This window comes from Silurus meridionalis, chromosome 25, assembly GCF_014805685.1.
Source record: "Silurus meridionalis isolate SWU-2019-XX chromosome 25, ASM1480568v1, whole genome shotgun sequence".
In the NCBI taxonomy this organism is placed as follows: domain Eukaryota; kingdom Metazoa; phylum Chordata; class Actinopteri; order Siluriformes; family Siluridae; genus Silurus; species Silurus meridionalis.
The window spans coordinates 7,405,567-7,428,641 of NC_060908.1; the positions used below are offsets into that span (position 1 = coordinate 7,405,567).

Genomic DNA, 23,075 nt, shown 5'->3' on the forward strand with positions numbered 1-23,075 from the left:
TGTGACCGGTGATGAAACTGACAAGTACCGAATAAGTATTTTTTGTATGCAATACTGTATTGTACAAGGAATAAAGAAAATGCATAGACATTTTCAACCACATTGGGACCCATAATTTAGACTTAAAATGCACAGAAATCACACTTTGTTTAAGAGCTAACATGAGACGAACAAGAGACTGTTTTAACGCAAGCTTCCGAGTATTAGTGTAAATATAAAGACTAGCAAGTGTGTAAGTGTGTTGGAAGAATTTTGAGTATATTATCAATAACAGTCATAAAATGAGCCTGAAACAGTCTTATAGCAACAGTTCTGGTTCTACAATATCCAGATAAGATTTTCTACTGAAGAAGGATTGATATAAAGAATAACCTGTTCTTTTTTTGAGGACATTCAAATACTATCCATACGACATCTACTAGGCTGTCTGATAAAGAAAGCTTCATGCAGAAGTAAAGCATCAGGATGTTTGCTGCATGTTTAATAGACTAAACATGATGCTTGTACCCTACAAGGACCCGTGTACCCCGGATAAGTTTCTTTAGTGTAAAGCAAACACCGTACACATTTTTTCTCTGGTGACTCTAATTAATTCATCCATCAGTGTCCTTGCAAAACCCCTCACTTCCAGGCTTGATGTTAAACCATTATGCGTGAGAGTTTCTGGGTAAGCACTTCCAGCACAAGTACCGTACAGAAAATTTGAATGAGCTTTCGCACTTATGCTTAAAGACAGAAAGGGATCACAGAGGATTCAGGTGTCCACCTGACTGTCTGGCCGTGTGAGCAAAGACCTGAAAGACTCTCTGCGTGCAGGCACACATTAGTAGGCGTTTGCTCCTTTTTTGTTCTTTTACATTAGTCATTGTGGGATAATTAATAAAAGGCAACCCAATCAAAATACTGCATTCTACATTTATACTTGGATTCCTTAATAGGAACTTGAGATGTCTCACAATCGCATTTTAAAAATACGGCATTCCTGATCCACCTACACAAAGAAAACTGTGATTAAATTAACGGGAATTCAGTAAAACGTACTGCTGCGCTGAACTACAATGTGCCTGAGCTGTGAGTTCGAGTGTTTGTGTTTTGTTGGATGATCAAATTTTCTTGTGGAATTGCGTCACCCTCTGTTCCAATAAATCCAAATAAGCACAAAAGGTAGCATGTATTGAGCGGCAATGGGAAATCGAAACAGCCCCAGCCAGCGGGGCGTCTATGTGGGTATCCACAAGGGCATGTCCTGCCCGGCCCCAGAAGAACATTTCTAGTTCTCACAAGAATATTTGTTTTTTCTTGAAAGAAGAGAAGCTTGAAATTAATTTATTTGTTCAATATTACAGTCAGAAATATAAAAATAAATAGACAACGGTTCATAAGAGAGCAAAGAGCTCCCACTCCGGAAATGACACATCTTTTTTACAATCAAATCACTCAGCTAGATGTTTCATCGTTTTTATTTTAATGACTGAGAAAAAAACGATTTTCATTTATGAATTACACAGACTGTTGCAGTATGATTTCATGAGAACATGACAAGTCTCTGAATGTCCTTGAGTGACCCAGACAAGGACCTGACTTAAAGCATTAAAACATCTGCTCATATGCTCTCCCCTATCCAGTTTGGCTGAGTTTGAGAGGATCGGCCAGTAATGAGTGAAACCAGGTGTTCGACTTCCCCACGAAACCTTAAAGCTGTGAGCACTTCTTAATATAAATGATTTGTTTTTTAATGTGGTAAGATTCAGTGTGGAAAGATGCATTGATCGACTTGAAATTATATCTATTACACAATAAAAGGTGCAGAATTGGAAGGGGTTTAGAATACTGTTCAAATCTGATGTAATTCAAATTTACCACTACGTGCATAAATGAAGTGTTTAAGAACGAATAATTGCTAACTTAACCATAAACAGTAATAGGAAAAAAAAAAACTATTGCTAAAGTTGATCAAACATGTTATGTTCTGCACAATGAAACTTTTCACACGCAAAGCCGTGCTTGTAACACAAACACACCACAGCGGGAATGTTGCCTGGTTGAAATGTATGGAAAAATGTGGACATTAAATGGATTAAAAGGATTAAATGACATGAACAAGTCAGAGTGATATACCTGGTCAGCTGGAAATCAAAGTGCAACTGGTAACTTTCATATTAGGTCAAATGGGAATTTTCTGATATTACATTTTTCAAGGCACTTTTAGAAAACATATTGAAATGACTAGATATACAAACCTGGGCTACATTTCAACATCTTCATATAACTGATAAATTGCTGTGACATTTATATAGTTGCATTTGTTTATAAATTGGTCTAAATGTAATGGTAATCTGTGAGTAATCGTTCAATCGGTGAGACATGATGATTCACACATACCTAATGTCATGTTACATTACTCAATAAACCTGACTCAACCTGCAAAAGTAATGATTTTCCAATGAAAATAATTACGCCAGATTTAAAAGGCTGGTACATGATTCTGATTCACCCTCCCTTGCATCCTATTCCTGCCAGCCCAAGCAGACTAGTTCCAGTAGATCGACCGTGATGCATTTTAATGGCCATTTCTAATTGCCTAATTAAATCTGGTGCACGATGCCACAGAGTAACACACTGCAGACCTCTGGCATGGACTTTTAACTGATCTAAGACCCACACTAGTCTCTGTGATTAAGAAATACTCCAAATACTTCATTCATGGCCATTGAACATCAAGCGTCCATGCCTGGGAAAACCTCCCAGAGCTAATAAACCATCAGTGAAATTTCAAACCCCTTACAGTATAACAAGCGTTTACTTCAAAGATATTTCATATCATACTTTAATTTCTGCAAATATTAATAAATCCAGGCATAGTCTATAAACAACTACCTCTGCACTGGCTTGATATTGGGAAGAAGAAAAAAGACCAGCTTGAGAAGCTTTTGAATTAAATTATTATTGATTTAGAGACACTGCATGTTATTGGTAGTGCACTAAGAAATGCCAGGGTTGAATACTTTTCAGTTTCTGTGTGTATTTAAAAACTAGCAATAATAAGAAATGGGCTGTTTCTGAGCCTTCACCACCTTGAATCGAATGATCATAATCAGAACGCTTAAGGCGAGGTTAGGTGTGGAGACGTTCTAATAAAATAACTCAATTTAACTATATTTACAGATTATATATTTATATTATTATAGTTTGTAGACACATGACAATATGATTATATGTGCTTGAACATCCCATTCCACATTTTGTCCAAGTTGCTGTTATAAAAACCTCCACTCCTCTGGGAAAATGTTTCACTAGATGTTTGAGTGTTTTTCTGGAGATTTGTGCTCATTCAGCCACAAGAGCATTAGTAAAGTCAGGTGCTGATGTAGGGTGAGGAGGCCTGGAGTTCAGTCAGTATTCCAAAAGTATTCATTAGAGTTGAACTCCTTGAGTTCTATAACAGGCTAGTGACAATCTTTCAGCTCAACCCGTGTAACCCATATGTTCACGGGAACCGGCTTTGTGCACAAGGGCATTGCCGTGGAGGAACAAATTTAATGCTAATGCACCTAAAGACGTCCTTTTCAATTGTGTATCGCAAACCAAGGCTGAAAATGTCAGGTGTCTTATTAATTAAAAACAATAAAAAATAAATAATAATTATTATTATTATTACTTTTATTATCATTATTATTATTATTATTATTATTATTATTATTATTATTAGATAGCATTTAAGTAATTTGCAGAGCACTGCAACCAACCTTAAACAACCATATAACAAATATTCTACCTCCTTCAGTGACCAGTTTTTTCCACCGGATGCCATGTTTTTAAGATGTACAATTTTTAATTCAAATGAAAAAATAGTCAAGGGTTTATATGGTACTTTTTTTTTTTCTCTGTTCACTGGATCAAATGACGTGTAAACGAAGACTTTTCATCAATTGGATTGCACTGATAGAATACGATAGACCAATGGATTATTCTGTCACATGTAAATGTACCAAGTTTTGTGTCCTTGTAACAGTGTAATAGTCTTCCAGAGGATAACCAATCAAACTTGTCAATGAATGAATTGATGAAACACTATTAAAAGCCAAAACTCAGTGCTGTTACATGCTATTTGTGATAATGGAGAACCAGGGAAAACCCTAAGCAATGAGTAATGCCTTATCATTATGTATTAGAAGCTCAATCCAATTAAATCTGTTTGAGCTTCCAGGTTTCTCCGGGTTTGCCTTAAAAAGCTTCACCGGTTTGACTTCCCCAGAAAAGCCATTTACTTAGCCAAGCTTTACAAAATGATCAGTCAGGCGTCCTTGAGCTCTACACTCACACTTCATATCGCGAAGGTCTCAATAAACATCAGCTGATAACAGGAAGGAATGAAATCTGCTCATTATTTATGGATGGATTCCTTCACCCCTATGTACATATTCTCTCCAAAAAAAACAAAACAAGTAGCAACCTTCTGTCGATAAACTGAAAAAAGCTCCTCTGATCAGTCCATTGGAAAACTACACCATCTGTGGTCAAGGATTTCCACTGGGGACAGCTTGCTGCTACATCCCCAGGTCTGCGTCGAAGTTTAAACAAGAGCCAAATAGGCACGGCTTTCCTCAAAGAAATTGTTTGTTGTTTGTTCAAAGCGCCTCGCTGAATGTGTCGGGGGAGGGGTGGGGGAGGCGGCGGGACTGGCTCGCCATCTGCACAGAATTGAACAACATTCAAGATCGAAGGCTTTACGGCTGTTTGTTTCCCAATGCCGCACTCTGAAGATCGTCTTAATTAGCTGGTGAGAAACCTTGTCAGAGCTTCCTCCATGTCGTCTAGCTTTCACAACACTTGCAAAGGACCATGACTGTAATCCCATAATCAGCTTTGTGCTACTGAAAGTCAGCATGTATAAAATGGCCATGACACAGCAGCAAAAAGCTCTAAAGTAATAAAGGCTCACTTCAATTTTGCCATTACATGTACAGAATTGACAGTAAGTGGGAGTGAGTGGGCTCCCAATGAGAGGCTCGAGTTTCTCAATCACACAACTCGGCACTCAGGGATTGAGTCTACCCATTAAAGCCAAAATCCAGCCTCAATGACTTTCATCTTTACAATTAATTTGTAATATTTAATGACATCCTAGATTCTGTTTTTGGAAAATTCAAAATTCAGTTTTTTAGTTTAAAGTTCACATGACATGCTGTTCGCTTTTCACCTTAATCTTCACCTTAAGTTCACGCTTTTTCATAATTTAGAGTTCAGACTTATTTCAAAATATAATACTTCGCAGTTTAATCCTAAAATTAGTCTGTCGGAACTCAGAACCCGTCTCTGAGCAGACACATCACGGGTAGCACTCTTAACCTAATAAAATCAAATTAAATACACCTTAAAAGCCGATGAAAAATCTTCAGTCTTGGATGAGTAAAAGCAAAAAGTTCTTAAAACACAAGCTAGATAAGGTTGATTAGAATATTTTTCTCGACAAGTCCAGCTCTCTATCTTCATCATCTCTACACTGTAACAGATCAAACGAATCAGCTTCTAAACCTTCAATTTAAATGCTGTTACCCCCGTCCACACCCGGCTGAGCCGAGTGATCGAGTCCACACTCATTCTGTGTCTGATCACTATGACACTGAACATCGCTGAAACCTTTATCTCTCGTGTTTAAGCTTGCTGAAAATGTTCTTCTGTTAAATGTCATCGTAATCGCGCCAATAACGTCCCCTTGTGACGCAGCGTGGCGGCACGATAATCACTAAGCACAGCAGGATATTTTAATATAATCGTATTTAATGTGTTTTTATAGACCGTTTAAGATCACGCATGAAACCGGAGAAGGGTACGGACAGTAAGTACATGCAGGAATTCTCCAGGAATATTCACACCACAGGCTTTATGGGTTTTAGCAATCAAGGCAGTGTGTGTGAGGGACCAAAATAAGTACTTGACTGGCAGTTTCTCAAGAGTAGATAAGAAGTAACAAGGCAGGCTCATCGGGAGACCTCTTTTGGCCGTGTCTTCGCCAGTGACAGATTTGAAGACTGGGCATTCAGGCCGAGACTCATGCAAGAGCCATCTGTCTACTTGATTTCCGTCAACTGTTAGCATAAAATAAATAAATAAATAAATGGCAGCAGACCCGAAAATGTGTTCCGAGTTCCTACATCACAGCGCACAGCCGCTTGATGTCTCGCAAAGCTGTAATATTCACCAAAAAAAGCAAGCGTGAAAGCCGGGCCGAATGAAATTAAAGCGTGCCAATCCAGACATTTGTCAAACTGGATAGGGAAAGCTTTGAAACTGAGACATTTAAGCTTCTTTTTGTTTTTTCCTCGTTTTTGCACAGGCTCAGAAAAAGATGAATTATTCACTGGGAACTTGGTGAGGATTTCCAATTTGAAATGCTACTCCATCCCCAATATATACAATCCATTATTTTTTTTTCTTTGTGAGGTGTGAACCTTCTAGGGGAGTACTAACCCCCATCCTGAGTGAAAATGTTCAGTGAAACCCCAGAGTCTGTGATTAATGAAACGCCAATGTTTTTCCATTTTACATAAATCAGTTGAAATCTGCTATTTATTGGCACTAATTTAAACAAATTTCTTTTTTTGCAGTCAAATTACAAGACAACACAATTAGTACCGCACTGTACACCTAACGCAGTGTTGTTACATTCTAATAGCAAACTTGTGTTGGTTCAATGGAAAAAGACAGTGGACAAATAACTTTTCCGGCCAAATGTGGTTCTTCCCGGTTGCATAGGATGTCTTTGAATGCAGGAACATTAAAGTTTTCCTTCGCTACATGAAGATATATTTTCCCGGGTTGCTAAAGAGCTCTGACCTCAACCCTACTAAACAGCTTTGGGATGAATTGGAACACTGACAGGACTTTAATAACAACCTTTTGGTTAAATGAGCACAAACCTCCTCAAGCACACTTCAAAATCTAGTGGAACATCTGCCCAGAAGAGAGAATAATAAGGGTTATTATAACTGCAAATAAAGCCTAGATGTAGAATGGGATGTTAAAGAAGTACATATGAATCTTATGATCAGGTGTCTTTAACCCTTTGCCTATACAGTATATGTAAACACTACTACATGGACATATTATACTTATATAAAGTTGTGTAATCGGAATTCAAGGGAATTTCCTTTGGAATTAATAATTTTCTATATTATCTTATCTATATAAACTAAGTAGTTATAGTAGAGTGAGACATAATGTGTATAAACTATGTGCATCTGTGCTATGTCTCTACTAATAGTGAAGCTGTTGGTTTCGATTTAATGTGCTGTTTCATTCATTATGTTTCTCATTTTAACATTAGCTTCTCCAGTTTGTCAAATTAGCTTTGTGCTAATTTGTGCCCATTTATCAAAATCGACACATTCACCATATAAGTTAATTGGCATGCAAAAATCTTCCACTGAGCTCAGAAAGGTCATAAGAAAATGCTCACAATAGCTGTCTCACTCTGCATGTGACTGTTTGTACGGTTACAGGTGTTTACATAAATGCGTTATTGTGTAATGGTGAATGAACTGATTTTGTGTATACACAACATTTCTTTTGGACTTCTGACCTAAAACCTTATCTATTAAGTAGATACACTGTATGGACACCTGAACATAAGATTTGCGTTTTTGAACATCCCATTCCACATTTGCTGGAGATTTGTGGCCATTTAATCACTGACGTTGGGGATCCCTTGTGGTCTCGTGGTTAAGGTGCGGCGCTCTCAGGGAACCAACCCCAGCCATTAGGGTTGCACAAGCCAGTGCACTCTTAGTGCCGGTCCCAAGCCCGGATAAATGGGAAGGGGTTGCGTTAGGAAGGTCATCCAGCGTAAAAACATGCGCCAAATCAAACATGCTGATGGTCCACCTAACGGGAGAAGCCGAAAGAAAGTTTAATTACTGACGTCAGGGACGTGAGGAGGCCTGGGGGTGCGGGTCAGCATTCCAGTTCATCCCAAAGGTGTTCAATAGGGTTAAGGTCAGAGCTCCATAGCAGGCCACTCAAGATCTTCCAAACTTTTATCCTTTATATATATTAATAATTTATGTATGCATGCTATAAAATGAGATTAATAGGCAGTTCCTAATGCAATTTAAATCTCACTGCATTTTTTTTTCGTTAAGGTCTATCTCGCTAATGCTCAACAAAAACACACACCGACATCTCTGCCTGCTTTTTTACAGCACGCATTAATAAGACAATAAGCCGAGCACACAGCATGATTTTATTTTGGTTCGTAAGCTATTAGAGTCTCTCCTAATGGGTTCTGAGAGGAGGAGCTGTGGCCCGCAAATCGGCGCAATTATGAACAATTATCTAATCAAAATACACGCATATCATTTTGTTGGAGGAGCAAACAAAAGTAAACAGATTTTGTTTACTATAATCATACATAGTTGCAGTGGCCTGCAAAAAATGGTTTACAGCTATATTTGGGAGAATTACACTTTCTGTAATAAATCCTTTTCTTGTCAACTAGATGGTGAAGATTTCCAGGAACATCACAGACAGTAGACAGTGATGTATGAATCTGTTAAGCATATCATATATATGATATAGTAATATATGGGCAGATGTTTGTAGACACGTGAAGATTTGTAAGTGTTTTTTGACCATTTGATTCCATATTTAGTCCCCACATTTTATACACAAAAGTTTGCTCACTTAGCAGGGTTGATTGGCAGTACACATTCCTAAACCTCATTGGTATTAAATGACATTGCTTTTCCCTATCTTTGCCAATTTTGTCTTTCATTTTCATTGCTGGTTGCTTCTGTCTCGTCACCTATGGCTCCACAAAGTGGAAGATAATTATTTAATTGGGTTTTCTCATAACCCGAGAGCCGAATATCTACAATTAATGAGTGTCTTAACTGGATCATGAATCATTTGTGAGGTAGCACCATGTAGAATGACTGGACGCACAGCAGAAATGTGTTTAAAGGAAGAGACTTGAACATGAGCCAGACCAGAGAAAGGTGGGGGGAATTATCGGGGGTTAAAAAAAGAGAAAAAAATACTGCTAGAAGAAAGAGAGATGGGAGTGAGAGACATCACAGTGAAATGCAAGAGAAAAAGACAGAAAAGTAAGTAAGCAAGGTATAAAGAGAGAATAAGATACTACCAAAAGAGAGAAAGAGCGAGAGAGAGAGAGAGAGAGAGAGAGAGAGAGAGAGAGAGAGAGAGTGCCTTGACACACAGAGAATTATTTATGGGCACACAGGGTCTTGGAGCTGAGGATGCTGGAAAGCATTTTAGCTGATTGAAATATACTGTACATACAACACACACACACACACACACACACACACACAAACCACACACCACACTTATCAATTCGTTGAAAGGGTATGAAAGCGAATAAGATTGAGAATGATCAAATTTCATACGTGTTCATAAAATAAATAAATAAATAAATAAAAATAAACACTGAAATATTAAGTTTTTATTGCATTTGAAAAATACAAAATCCTTTACTATCTTTTTACAGCCACACAAAGAAAAGTAAACATCTTTCCATTTTAGACCATAAAAGTCTCGGGAGCAACATGCAGCTATAACAACTTCCAGCATTTATATATATATATATATATATATATATATATATATATATATATATATATATATATATATATATATATATATATATATATATATATATATATATATATATATATATATATATATATATATATATATATATATATCCTAAAAGAGCGACTCTGATTACTGCCCAAGGTGGAAAGTATTGAAGTAATTGCGCATCATTACTGTACTTAAACAGAACTGCAGTGACGGCCCGTGCATTTGGTTCCTGGGCCTTCAGAGGGGACTTACCCGACTTGATCCACCTCTTAATACCACCACTATCACGTCGCAATCATAGAAACCATCAATACAATACAAAAAATGCAATATAACAACGCGTGGTTTTACAGAGAGAGAGAGACATCTCACATATTGAGGGTGAATACTGTTTTATTAAAGCAAGAAACCCAGTTAAGACTGGAAAACTCTACACTACAACCGAAACTGTGCACCTACATCATCTGGAGCAGTTCACAAGCAATATTTGTCTAATAACATGGCAGAGACCTTAAAATCTAAATAAAATACAACCTACTCACCAGAGATTCAGACTTATAATATGCACCACTCTTTAGAGGATGTAAACCAGTGGTCACTGATCTGGAAGTGGAGAACAAACCCTTTCCCGGGCTGAGACAAGCTAGCTAGCTTCGGGGTTGGGCGACCTCCTTACGATGTCTAGCTTTTCTTCAAAATGGCTTTTTAAGTATGTCCAAGGCCAAATCAATTTCCTCCTTAGGCATAAAAAATTCTAACTCAGATGTGTTCATGTGTGCAGAGAGCTACACGTGTTTTGCCAGTCGAAATTGGCTGTAACCGTTTTCCTCTAATCAACCAATCAGAGGATAGAAAAATGCTGACGCTATTCTGGGCCAGCTAGCTGATGATTCTCATGGAGACTAAGGTAAAAAGTCCAGCAGTACAGACTTTGAAGGCCCTGGGCAGATTAGTTGACATGGCAGTACATAGAGGCTGAAATCTGATTGGACAAAACATTTTTAACATCCACATACACGTACGGGAAGCAGTGCAACCAAAAGAAACGCTACAAAATGAAGAGAATAAACTGTTGGGAATAAATTAATACAATTTCATGGAACAAATATTAGAGTTTAAGTTGTAAATGTAGGTCAGTGCTTCTGATGCAGAGAAGGCTTTGCTGGCCCTGACCGCCCGCCACTGCGGAACTGAATACATGAATCTTTTAGAATGTCAATAATACTTTTACCTTTGACATATGTATCAACATACAATACTATATTGTTTATATCAATCCAACAACCAATCACCTTTGTGCAACATTTTCATTCAACATGATTTTCTTTGATAATGTGTTTATTATTGATTTATTACTGGAGGTAAGATTTGTTAGTATTATTGTACATTTTGTAAAAGTTAAAAATTTAAAATATTGTTATTACTAAGTATAAGTATTACTTACAATAGCTTACAATAGTACTTATAGTAATAGTGGTCTTATTAATAACCTCCACTCTTCTGGGAAGATGATTCACTGGATTTTGGAGTGTGCTTGTAGAGATTATTTACTAATTCAGTCACGAGGGTGTTAGTTAAGTCAGGTACTGATATATAGTGAAGCATCCTGGAGTGCAGTCAGTGTTCCTGTTCATCCCAAAGGGTTGAGGCACTTCCACTCCAACTCATGTAAACCATATCTTCATGGAGCTGGCTTTGTGCACAGGAGCACTGTTATGCTGGAACAGGTTTTGGGTCTCCTAGTTCAAGTGAAGGGGATTATCTAATGCTACTGCATCCAAAGACGTCCTATAGACAATTGTGTGCCTCCAACTTGGTAGAGAATAACCACATATGGCTGGAAAAGTCAGGTCTTCCAAAACTTTGGTTCATATAGCGCAGGTAAATATTACGGTGTCACTGAGTTAATATTTTAAGTACAGTAATCCCTTGTTTATCGCAGTGGTTACATTCCAAAACCGCCCATGATAAACGAAAAACCACGTTAAACGGAATGCTTTTTTTTAATTGTTTAAGCCAGAAAGCAAACTAAATTTGACAAAGATTTTTATTTTGAACATAAATAAGCCGCACCTGTCTATAAGCCGCTTACACTGAAACTAATGAACTTTACACAGGCTTTAATGAAAGACAGTGTCTGTTACACGGCTTGTATCTAAACAGTAGCCTACCAAGAAAGTCATTGTTCACTGTCTTCCTCCTTCCTTTCACAACTATTTCTCTCGAGAGTTTTTCTTTTGGCATCGTCGTGCGTTTAAAAATCCCCATCGGTGAAGCTTTTCTCCCGATGCCGTGCAGCTCAGAACACAGGTGAAGTGTGTCACCGCATTCTTTATTTTCTGTACTGTATTAACATTTTACTTCATTTTATAATGAATAATGATATTTTTGTAATAAATTTCATTATTTTAACATAAAACTCCATTAAAAAAATTCCCTATAAGTGTTTTGGTCAATCGTGCTTTTCACGAGAGACCGGAAAAATCAAACAAACAAATTAGTTATGTGGCAAATGCAATTATAAATAATTCGGGGGCACGAGATTCAAACTGTGATAAAGCAGAGAATTACTGTATTGTAAGTATTGTACGTATAATACACTAATGCATAGTTAAACATTTTAAGTATTGTTGATTTATTGTTGATATATTATTGTTTTAAGCCATATTAATAATGTAGGAACCGTAGGTACAATATAATAATATTCATAATAAACTAATAGTGCAAGCACTGTAAGTATTAATAATGCAATATTAACTACAAGTAAATATTCTAAGCATTATAATAATAATTTTTAACAATTAGGAATATTGTAAGTATTATAAATTCTAATTCAAATCCCAGCCCTGATAAGCACTGTGGGGCAATCGGGCAAAGCCCTAAACCCTCAGTAGCCCACTGTAGTAAATGAGATCATTGTGAGATGCTCTACAAAAGGGTATCTGCCAAATGCCATAATGGTAAATTAATATTGTGCATATTGCCAGTATTGAGTCACTTTGATCAGAAATAATGCAGAATCTTCACAATTTGATCATTTATTTTGTGTAAAAAAGGAAGCTTTTACTTGCCACATGTTACATTACAGCACAGTGATATTTTCCTTTGCATATTCCAGCAAACCTGAAATCAGAGCACTGGGTCAGCCATGGTACAGATCTATATACCTGTAAAGGGATTCATAAAAACAAGAAGATACCTGTTTATACTCCTGCATGGAAGCTTGTTTTCGAAGGGAAATTCTGTTACACATCACTCCAGATATGATCACAATAAAAATCACACAACATAAACACGCTTAAAGCTATAAAATGTGTCCTACAACACATCCTATTTACCTTACAAATCACCGGCCCACACACACACACACACACACACACACACACACACACACACACGCACACACAAACACACACACACACACACACACACACACACACACACACACACACACACACACACACACACTATACACACTACACCGAAGTAGCATGGCAGCTGATAATAACAAGCTTTGTTCATGCTCACTATCTACGCCACCTATTCTACCCTGTAATTAGAGCGGAACGGCCTGATGAAGATGCAAACATTTACTAATCTTTTGCTGAACTGCACAGCGACACTAAGAGAGGAAATCTCTCATGATTGTGCATGACAGGCAACTAAATAACCTGATGTGTCGAAGCCCAGCTCAGGTAAACATCACACAAAAGCACCATACACTCGCTGTGTCCCTATGTGGCGTCTATGATGTGCAACAGGTCCAAATCGAGCGTGACGTTTTCACTGGAGCCGTCATGCGACCTGACAGACGAAAAATCTCTGTTTCTTCTCTGCACCTTTTCATTCTGGTTTTCTTTCTCTCTCATCCCTGCATAGCATGCATATTTAAGTTGACAGAGGGGGATGATTTGCTCCTTTTCAGTAAAACTCCCTATGTGTTTCTGTTTGAATCCTTTCCGACTACACAGATGTACTAACACACACACACACACACACACACACACACCTACAAGTCTTTCTCAGTCTGACAGCAGGAGTGAAATTTCACTCAGTGTAGGTCAGACACGCTAAAGCAGAGGTGAAGGAGACAGCATGACACTACAAAACAGGTGTGCGCTAAACTCCTGCCTGTGTGTGTGTGTGTGTGTGTGTGTGTTTGCTTTTATATTTTAGTAATGTTCTTTATGCAGTCAATTGGTTTGGTTGCAGTAAAATTTATCTGTAGCCCATCATAAATAAGCTACACTTATACTAATGTCAGAAAAAGGTTCTCACATGGATAGCAAGACAAGTGTGTGTGTGTGTGTGTGTGTGTGTGTGTGTGTGTGTGTGTGTGTGTGTGTGTGTGTGTGTGTTTGTTGCATGCACTATGCAATCTTTCAGTTCAATAATTCACTACTGAAACAGTTCAATAATTCACGATAAGTGCCTGGAGCAACCAAGTCGCAGGAAAAGCGGAAGAGGAAGTGTTTGTAGCATCCTCGTTACGCAACGCTACGCTACGCTACACAGAAGCACTCGGGAACACATTCGGCATGGCTGCAAAACAAACACGCAACAGGATATAGGGAAAAGGAGAATGAAATCTCGTATTGCACAATCTGTCTGGGCTGCACTTGTGGCATTGGATCAGGTTCCGGAATGAGAAATCGGTTTAGGACGTAGCTGTCGCTCAGTCGACCACAGTGAACATTTCTGAGTCAATAATGATAAAGCGATAATGAGTTCTCGCGCTGTGTAACGATTCTGAAGCAGGAACGTACAATTGTCCGCTGTTATAAATTTCCGTGGAATTTAATGAGATCATAAATCCATTTTGATCACAAATTAATATAAATATAAATAACATACCCCGCTGACCACCTGCCTGATATTGTGTCGGTCCCCCTTTCCCTGCCAAAACAGTCCCGACCAGTCGAGCATTAACAGCATTAACTTCTTCAGCAATTTGTGCTACAGAGCTCATCTGTTGGATCGGACCACATACTTTACATTTTATGGTTTTACATATCATAAATAATCTTATTAGGAATACGCACCTACTCGTTTGAATTCTATGGCTTTACATATCACTACATTATCAAAATTATCTGGTGCTTTATCAAGTCGAATGCTTGTGGAACCACCTTTGATAGCAAAACTTTATCTTATCATGTTCTGTAAAACTTTAACACTCTCTCACATCATGTGGAGGAAGTTTGGCTCACTCTTCTTGATGTTTGTGGTTATTTGTTTATGCACAGCTCTCTTAAATCCCATGGCATTTTGTTCGGCTGAGGTCCAGACTTCATCATTGTCCTGTTGCATGACCCAATAGGTTAAGACTTAGCTGACAGACAGATGGCCCATTTGACCCTAGAATATTTTGGTATACAGGGGAGATCACGGTCATTTCAATGACTGTATGGTGCTCAGGTCCTGTAAAACAAGCCCAAATCTTCATGCCTGGCAGTTTGTATTGATCTGGTGTGTTTGGTTTCACCAAACGTGTCCCTGTGCATATGGCTAACCATCTCCACTTTGGTTTCGTCTGTCTAGAGAACATTGTTTCATTGTTCTTTTGGTTTGTCCAGATGCAACCACAAATCTGCTAAGACATTTACTCCTGGGAAGACTGGCGACCGTCTTGAACGTTTACCACTTGTGACTAATCTTCCTCACTGTAGAATCTTCTTCTTCTTTCCGCTTCTCCTATTAGGGGTCACCACAGCGGATCATTAATCTTCCTCACTGTAGAATGATGAGCGTTAAACTGTTTAAAGGAAAAGGCCTTCTAACCCTTCCCAGATTGAAGGGCAGCAACAATTGCTTTTCTATGATCATTGCTCATGTCTTTGGTGGTCACACTTGCTGATCATCAATTAATCAAGGGCATTTGATTAGCAGCACCTGGTTGCTACTTAGCCTTTTAATTCCTCTGGAAGCGGTAAAGATGTCCTTAGTTTTCACATAGTTTCACCATTTCGGCTTAATGTTTTGTATTTATCCAACTGTAAGACCTGCTGTTGACCAGATGATTTTTATTGTCCTTATACATAAAAACCATAGAATGGAAAGAGGGTTAGATAGATGTTATATAGAAAATAAATGGATAGACATGGAAAACTTGTTTATTTTTCACACAGAGAGCAGAGGTGGGAATCAAACCCCTAACAACAAACTTATAATAGAAAAATGAATAATACTTTAATTATATTAGACAACAATGAGCACAGTGTCCTTCAAATGCTGTTTTTAAATCTAATTACACTGAGTAACAAATCGAGATGTGATTTTAATGCAAAAAAAAAGTCAAAAATCTAATTCTGAAGTAAATAACATTAGGTTGTCTCATCATTGCTATGAAACTCAAGTGTAAGTTAAACTGATGCTCATTTATGCACAAGAAAATGATCATTCATTGGGTTTAACGATTCCAATAACCGAATTGGAAATCATTTCCCGATTCGAGTTTATTGAACCAAGTGTAAGACCTACTTTTATTTAATATCTTAAAGAATGATGGTTTATTCCTTTAATACCATGAACATTACCAATGATTACATGAGTTTATTTACTTAAGAATGACATCATCCTTTTTAGCTATTTATACGGCAGTCACATGTTGTGCCGTTCCTGTTATCTCTTACTCCAGGGGTCCTCAATCACAGGGCCGTGGACTGGTACAGGACTCTGGATCATTTGTTACCGGGCCACAAGGAAACAATATACCCCTTTAAAAAATGTCTTAATGTTTTTTTTTACTATTTTGTTGATTTTCACTGTTTTTTCTAAGCTTGCATTGATTCTGCATTATGCTGAGTTAAGTTACATTTTCATTATATGTAATAATTAAATTAATAATGAAATTTTATAATGTGTAAAATTCTAATATAATATATAAGTTATTGTGTTTAGTTATGCACGTGACAACCATCCCTCAAACCCCCCAGCCCACCCCCCAGTCCGTAGAAAAATCGTTTTTACGTGAAACTGGTCCATGGTGCAATAAAAAAGGTTGGGGGCCTCTGTTTTACCTTCAATCCGCAATATACACATTCGCTTCCTTTATAGATTGTAGTGTTACTGATAAATCAGAAAGCTCTCCATCCTGAACGCCTTCCTGTCAAGAAAAACGGAAAGGTTCAGCCTTCACTATAACTGCTCAAAAAATGCTGAAGTCTCCATTCATAAATGTCTCTGACCTTCAGCATATCAACAATAATCCTGTTCATAATCCGTTATAATACAAGCCTCTATGGACACTGTTCCTGAAGAAACCATCGCCTGTTTGAATCATGTGGTTCCTCATTAGAGCTGAAGGTACAATCAGAGTTGCTGTTATAGAAAACGACTCACTGTTTTCCGACCAATCACAATCACGTATTAGACAGTAATATAGCAATCAAACAAATTACATCACAATAAATATATAAAGATTTTAAAAAATATATTTTAGGCTTTTTTAACAACTATAGTCGTTATTCACAGAGAAGCAACATCATTACTGCCGTCAACAGTGATGAATCTACTTGGATTAGGCACGAAAAATACGCAGCCAATTCTTACATCGCTGCAGCGACTGAAGCATCACGCTGACCGGGACGAGCACCCGCATCTCTAATTCTGCGTGTCTGCGTCTTCATTTCTCTGCAGTCATTTCTTATGCATACATTTAATACACCCTGATCCCAGCTGCAGTCTCAGAACACACACACGAGAAAACCACTTTCTCATCTCACTTTCTCCATCATCATGACCAGCCTACACGGTTCTGCTCTGACCTACACTAATAGAGTCCTTTTACAGGATAACCGGAAAAGGCCACCGTTCTTAGCAGCCACACACACAAAGACAGACACACACACACACACACACACACACACACACACACAAACAGAGCATTCAAGGAGCTTTCATCACATTCATTCACACCCACCAGGAGTGGGTGAAAGCTGTCTGTGGTCTCGCCAGGAGCCTCAAACCGCTGTCAAACTGATGTACAGCACAAAGTTGAGACAAACGGGAGCTCAGGACGGTTGATTGTACAAGACAAGCAGGTTTTTGTATGTCTTCAGGTGATAATGTAAAGCAAATGGTACAATTCAGGTAAAAGTCAAAAATGCCGGAATGCTGCAATACAGTAATCCCTCAGAAAATCCAAAGTGGCAACCTACCGTATTTTTCGGACTGTAAGCCGCTACTTTTTTCCCACAAATTGAACCCCGTGGCTTTAACAACGAAGCGGCTTATTTATTAATTTTTCCTGGGTTTTTCCCGGTTTCACAAACTTCAGGCCAAAAAACTGAACCCCAGAACATTAGAACAATGAAATTTCCGAACGGAAACGAAAAAACGCACCTCACCTGTGTTCTGAGCTGCACGGCATCGGGAGAGAAAACGGCTTGTATCTACTGTTTAGATACAAGCCGTTGTAGCGCGTTGAGTCAGTGTTAATGGAGAGCTCGCTAACTCCAGTTGCAACAGAAATCATATAAGCACAGACAGGTTTCCAAAACTCGTGCTTTTTTATTTTTCTTGGCAACAGCGTTACGGGTTAGTCAAAGAAACAAAGAAATGAGCATCAGAAAATAATAAGGACATATTCCTCAGTCTTGCACACATGCAGTAATACTGAAAAAATGCAGTGGCAGGCTATTCCCAAAATACCGCTATGCTCATAAAGGAAGCGCAACATATCTCACCCGTTACACCGTGTGTAACGTGTCTTTCGTAAAGCCTGTGTAAAGTACATTAGTGTAGACACTGCAGCTCATAGACAGGTGCGGCTTATTTATGTTAAAAATAAAAATATTTGTAAAATTCAGGCTTATATATGGGTGCGCTTAATAGTCCGGAAATTACGGTAATATGTATACAGTACAGTATACAGAATACCTGTATATCTTAAGGCTTTATAAACTCTTATAAACCTTTCCTCTGCTCTTAAACACTACGTAATTTTAACCTAAAAAATCTGATATAAGTACTCACCAGTGATGATACAAACTGAAAGATGAAGATGAAGATGACTTAAGTGTGTAGTACTAAAAATAATTAAATGAATAAATGAAATTAATGTACTGCATACCCGAGATGAGCATTACAGCTCTTCTGAATGCTTCATTTTTTACACTAGAAAATGCTTATTTTACCGCAAAAATGATTAAAATAACTCAACAATTCTACCTATATACCGCGAAATCCCACGATACAGCGAAATATCCATAAAAACAAAATCAGATACGTTCCATGTAAAAACCCGTGAGGTTACAGTGACACCGCGAGAGCTGCACCGTGATGTGGCGTCAATTTCGCAAAAAAAAATAAAAATAAAAAAATAAAACATTTCTTTTTAGTCATGTATATTACGAATGCAAGAATGTATGTTGTATATTTTTAAGTTGAATATGTCTATAACGGTTACAATCCATGGCTAATATTGACACTTTGTGTGTTCTGTATTCTTATATTCAATCCTAATATTCAATTCTTAAGTTCCTTGTTGTCTTGTTTTGCTTATTTATTTATTTTTTTTTACTTATGCGCTCCAGTCAAATACCAACAAACTAATTCTTTAACACATTTTCTCACACAACGACACACAGTTCCTTTATAACTTCCTTGACAGACTGTCACAAGTTTGTAAATATCAAAGAAAACTTTGTATTCATGATTACTTCAAGGTTTTTTTAGCCAAAAAACAAGTGTCTAATACATTCAGATCCGATGATTAGATTCTAATGATAATCATTCTATTTCTCAACCCATCCTGAGGCATTTAGAGATTGGGCCAGCTCCAGTTGTGAGACATTTCATGAAGTTAGAAGATGCAGACCTCGGTTGTGTCCCACTAATGAAGATTTAGAGATGCACCAGCGCCAGTTGGATACCACTTCATGAAGCTTTCAGACATTGGATTTCGATGATAAACAACCACTTAATCAATAATGCATATGCTGTTTCTAACATCAACAGGCTCTGGTATTAAGGAGTTGGTGTTGAAACTGTAATAATCCCAGATGTTGAGCTAATTTATGAGTTGCTCAGCAGCACCTGGTTCCACAACTCCAACTGACTGTATTAGACTGTAGAAAGGACATTACTCATAATTATCATGATCTTTCTCACTCTCCAGTGTTTGTAATGTTTTTATGATTTATAATCACACCCTTGGTGTCACCCAAATGAGGACTGGGTTCCTGTTTTCCATCTGGTTCCACTCAAGGTTTCTTCCTCATACCATTTTAGGGAGTTTTTCCTTTGCCACACACCACCCCAGTCTTGAGTCATTGAGAATAAATACACGTAATTCCCTTCTATTTACATGTTTTTGCATGCTGTGAGACAATGTACATTGTAAAAATTGCTATAGAAATAAACTTGAATTGGATTTATGAAATTCCCACTACTCAGATTTATGAAATTCCCACTACACAGATTCATGGACTGCTGTACATAACAGGAAATAGTCACGAAGTTCATATGAAGAATCCTACAAAGTTCTAAATGTTATGCCATGCTGCTAAGAGCAGGCGTGACAGCAGGTTTTGAGATCATACAGGGATATTCATCTGAAGTATTCAGACATGCATGGATGCGTATCTCCCAACCATAATATACGCTACTAGTATCATGTGTTTTAAGCGGGAAAAAAACAATCTGTTATTATTATATATATAATATGATGATCGGTGGAGCGGCATGAGAGGTGTGAAGCATGCTTTTAATGCACACGGTATAATCATGCATGTAACATGCGTGCTGAACTGGCACGATATGGAAGATCGGTAAAGGTGTGCATGAGACAGTGGGAGTGCTGGAAATGTCTGGTGTGTGAGTGAGTGTGTGTGAGACACGGTACCATATGTTGAAGTGTATGGGATCATGGAGCAGTGAGGCTGGCTAGACTGGATTAGTAACAGTGTGTGTGTGTGTGTGTGTGTGTGTGTGTGTGTGTGTGTGTGTGTGTATACTGTGTTATCCAACAGGTGTAATTTACTCTATGATAATAATACTATATACAGACACACAGGATTGCACTCTAACGAATTGACTCTGTAATTAGGTCAGTGAACATGACAGATGAATGATGATGATGATGATGATGATTATTATTATTATTATTATTATTATTATTATTAATGAATAACTATAAAGTAGCAGAAGTGTGTTCATCATCTGGACATCAACTAAACCAACTGAAGGTCTCTGTCTAACACAAATACTGTACACACACACACACACACACACACACACACACACACACACACAGGGATTTGAACACAATTATTCTTACACTTTATACAGTATTGCTAAAGACAAAAAAGTTTCACACACTCACCACTTTCCGGAAATATTGCTTCCCCACCCCTGTTTCCTTTCGATCTTCTAATGATCGGGACTGGATGCTGGTCTTGGGTTCCGCGATGTTCCTCCTGATGTTCCTCCTGATGTTCCTCCTCCCTTGCATCCGTTTCTGTTTTGTTGTTGGTCACTTGCGCTTTCTGACTGTATGTGTATATTTATATATAACGTATATAAATGTATAATCTGGCTGTCAACTAGCTTTCGCTTCGCGCAGTGCAGAGCGCATTGCCGCCCCCTACTCGATCTCTGCTCCCCGGCGGTGGGTTTGCGGCGGTGCGCTGTGCAGTTTCCGCTTCTCCGCGGTGGAAAGTTGGAGCTCGGGCTCAGGAACGCGCACGGAGGAGCGCGCGGAGATCGAGCGCGTGCACAGCGCGCAATCTAACAGCCCAGTGTGCAACTTCCAAGCTCCGTGGAACACCAACCCCTTTCTCTGCTCCCCGCGTCGGGTCCTAAAGCCCGACATTTTATCTTCTCCTGCTGAGCAGAGCGACATCTAGCGGCAGTCTGGTGAAATGGAAACGACTTAAGATGTGAAGGATTTATTCATTGTTCTCGTGTCGGATTCAAGACATAACATTAAATAACTCACCAATGTACTGATGCATTATTTCGTATTTAAACTTTCAAAACTCTCAATCTTTAGAAACACATCATATCATATCAAATGTTTTTTGTTTATTTTTTCTAATAGAGCCAAAGACTAGTTATATAAATCCATTCATGTTAGCATTGTTTTGTTTCTCATAGTTTCTGTCTGGTGTCTCGTAGTTTCCTTTCAGCGTCTCGTATTTTAGATTGGTGTCTTGAAATTTCATTTCATTTTTGTGTTTGATTGATTTTGTTGAGTGTCTCATAATTTTAGTTTGGTGTCCCATGGTGTTGTTTGGTGTCTCATACTGTAGTTTCTAATTAGTGTCTTGTAAGTTTATTATTGTGTCTCATAGTTGCTGTTGTGCTTCATAATTTCTGTTTTGTGTCTTGCAGCTCTTTGGTGTCTCGTAATTTCTGTTGTGTCTCATAGTTTCTGTTTAGTCGCTTATAGTTTTAGGTTAGTGTCTCCTAGTTACTGTTTGGTGTCTCATAGTTTTAGTTTAGTATCTTGTAGTTTCTGTTTGATGTCTAATAGTTTTAGTTTAGTGTCTCATAGTTTTAGTTTAGTGTCTCATAGTTTTAGTTTAGTGTCTTGTAGTTCTAGTTTAGTGTCTCATAGTTTCTGTTTACTGTCTCATAGCTTTAGTTTAGTGTCTCCTAGTTTCTGTTTGGTGTCTCATAGTTTTAGTTTGGCATGTCGTAGTTTCTATTTATTGTCTCAGTTTTGGTTTAGTGTCTTGTAGTTCTAGTTTAGTGTCTCATAGCTTTGGTTTAGTGTCTCCTATTTTCTGTTTGGTGTCTCATAGTTTTAGTTTCGTGTCTCATAGTTTCTGTTTAGTCGCTCATAGTTTTAGTTTAGTCTCTCATAGTTTCTGTTTGGTGTCTCATAGTTCTAGTTTAGTGTCTCATAGTTTCTGTTTACTGTCTCATAGTTTTAGTTTAGTGTCTCGTAGTTTCTGTTTGGTGTCTCATAGTTTTAGTTTAGTATCTCGTAGTTTCTGTTTGGTGTCTCGTAGTTTCTGTTTGGTGTCTCATAGTTTTAGTTTAGTATCTCGTAGTTTCTGTTTGGTGTCTCGTAGTTCTAGTTTCGTGTCTCGTAGTTCTAGTTTCGTGTCTCATAGCTTTAGTTTAGTGTCTCGTAGTTTCTGTTTGGTGTCTCATAGTTTTAGTTTAGTATCTCGTAGTTTCTGTTTGGTGTCTCGTAGTTCTAGTTTCGTGTCTCGTAGTTCTAGTTTCGTGTCTCATAGCTTTAGTTTAGTGTCTCGTAGTTTCTGTTTGGTGTCTCATAGTTTTAGTTTAGTATCTCATAGTTTCTGTTTGGTGTCTCATAGTTTTAGTTTAGTATCTCGTAGTTTCTGTTTGGTGTCTCGTAGTTCTAGTTTCGTGTCTCATAGTTTCTGTTTGGTGTCTCATAGCTTTAGTTTAGTGTCTCCTAGTTTCTGTTCAGTTATTGTCTTATCGGTTTAGTTTAGTGTCTCATCATTTTAGTTTAGCATCCAGTTATTTTTTAGTTTAGCCTCATGTGCTTT

General features: G+C 37.9%; 1 protein-coding gene across 1 annotated transcript in view; it reads right to left on the reverse strand.

The window, feature by feature from the left end:
- camkk1a (calcium/calmodulin-dependent protein kinase kinase 1, alpha a) overlaps positions 1-21,375 on the reverse strand; it is a 101,089-nt gene extending 79,714 nt beyond the window's left edge. Inside the window, exon 1 of the mRNA XM_046839045.1 lies at positions 20,930-21,375. The gene's annotated coding sequence lies outside the window, so the exon portion shown is untranslated. The remainder of the gene's footprint in view (positions 1-20,929) is intronic.
- Positions 21,376-23,075: the final 1,700 nt, after the last annotated feature.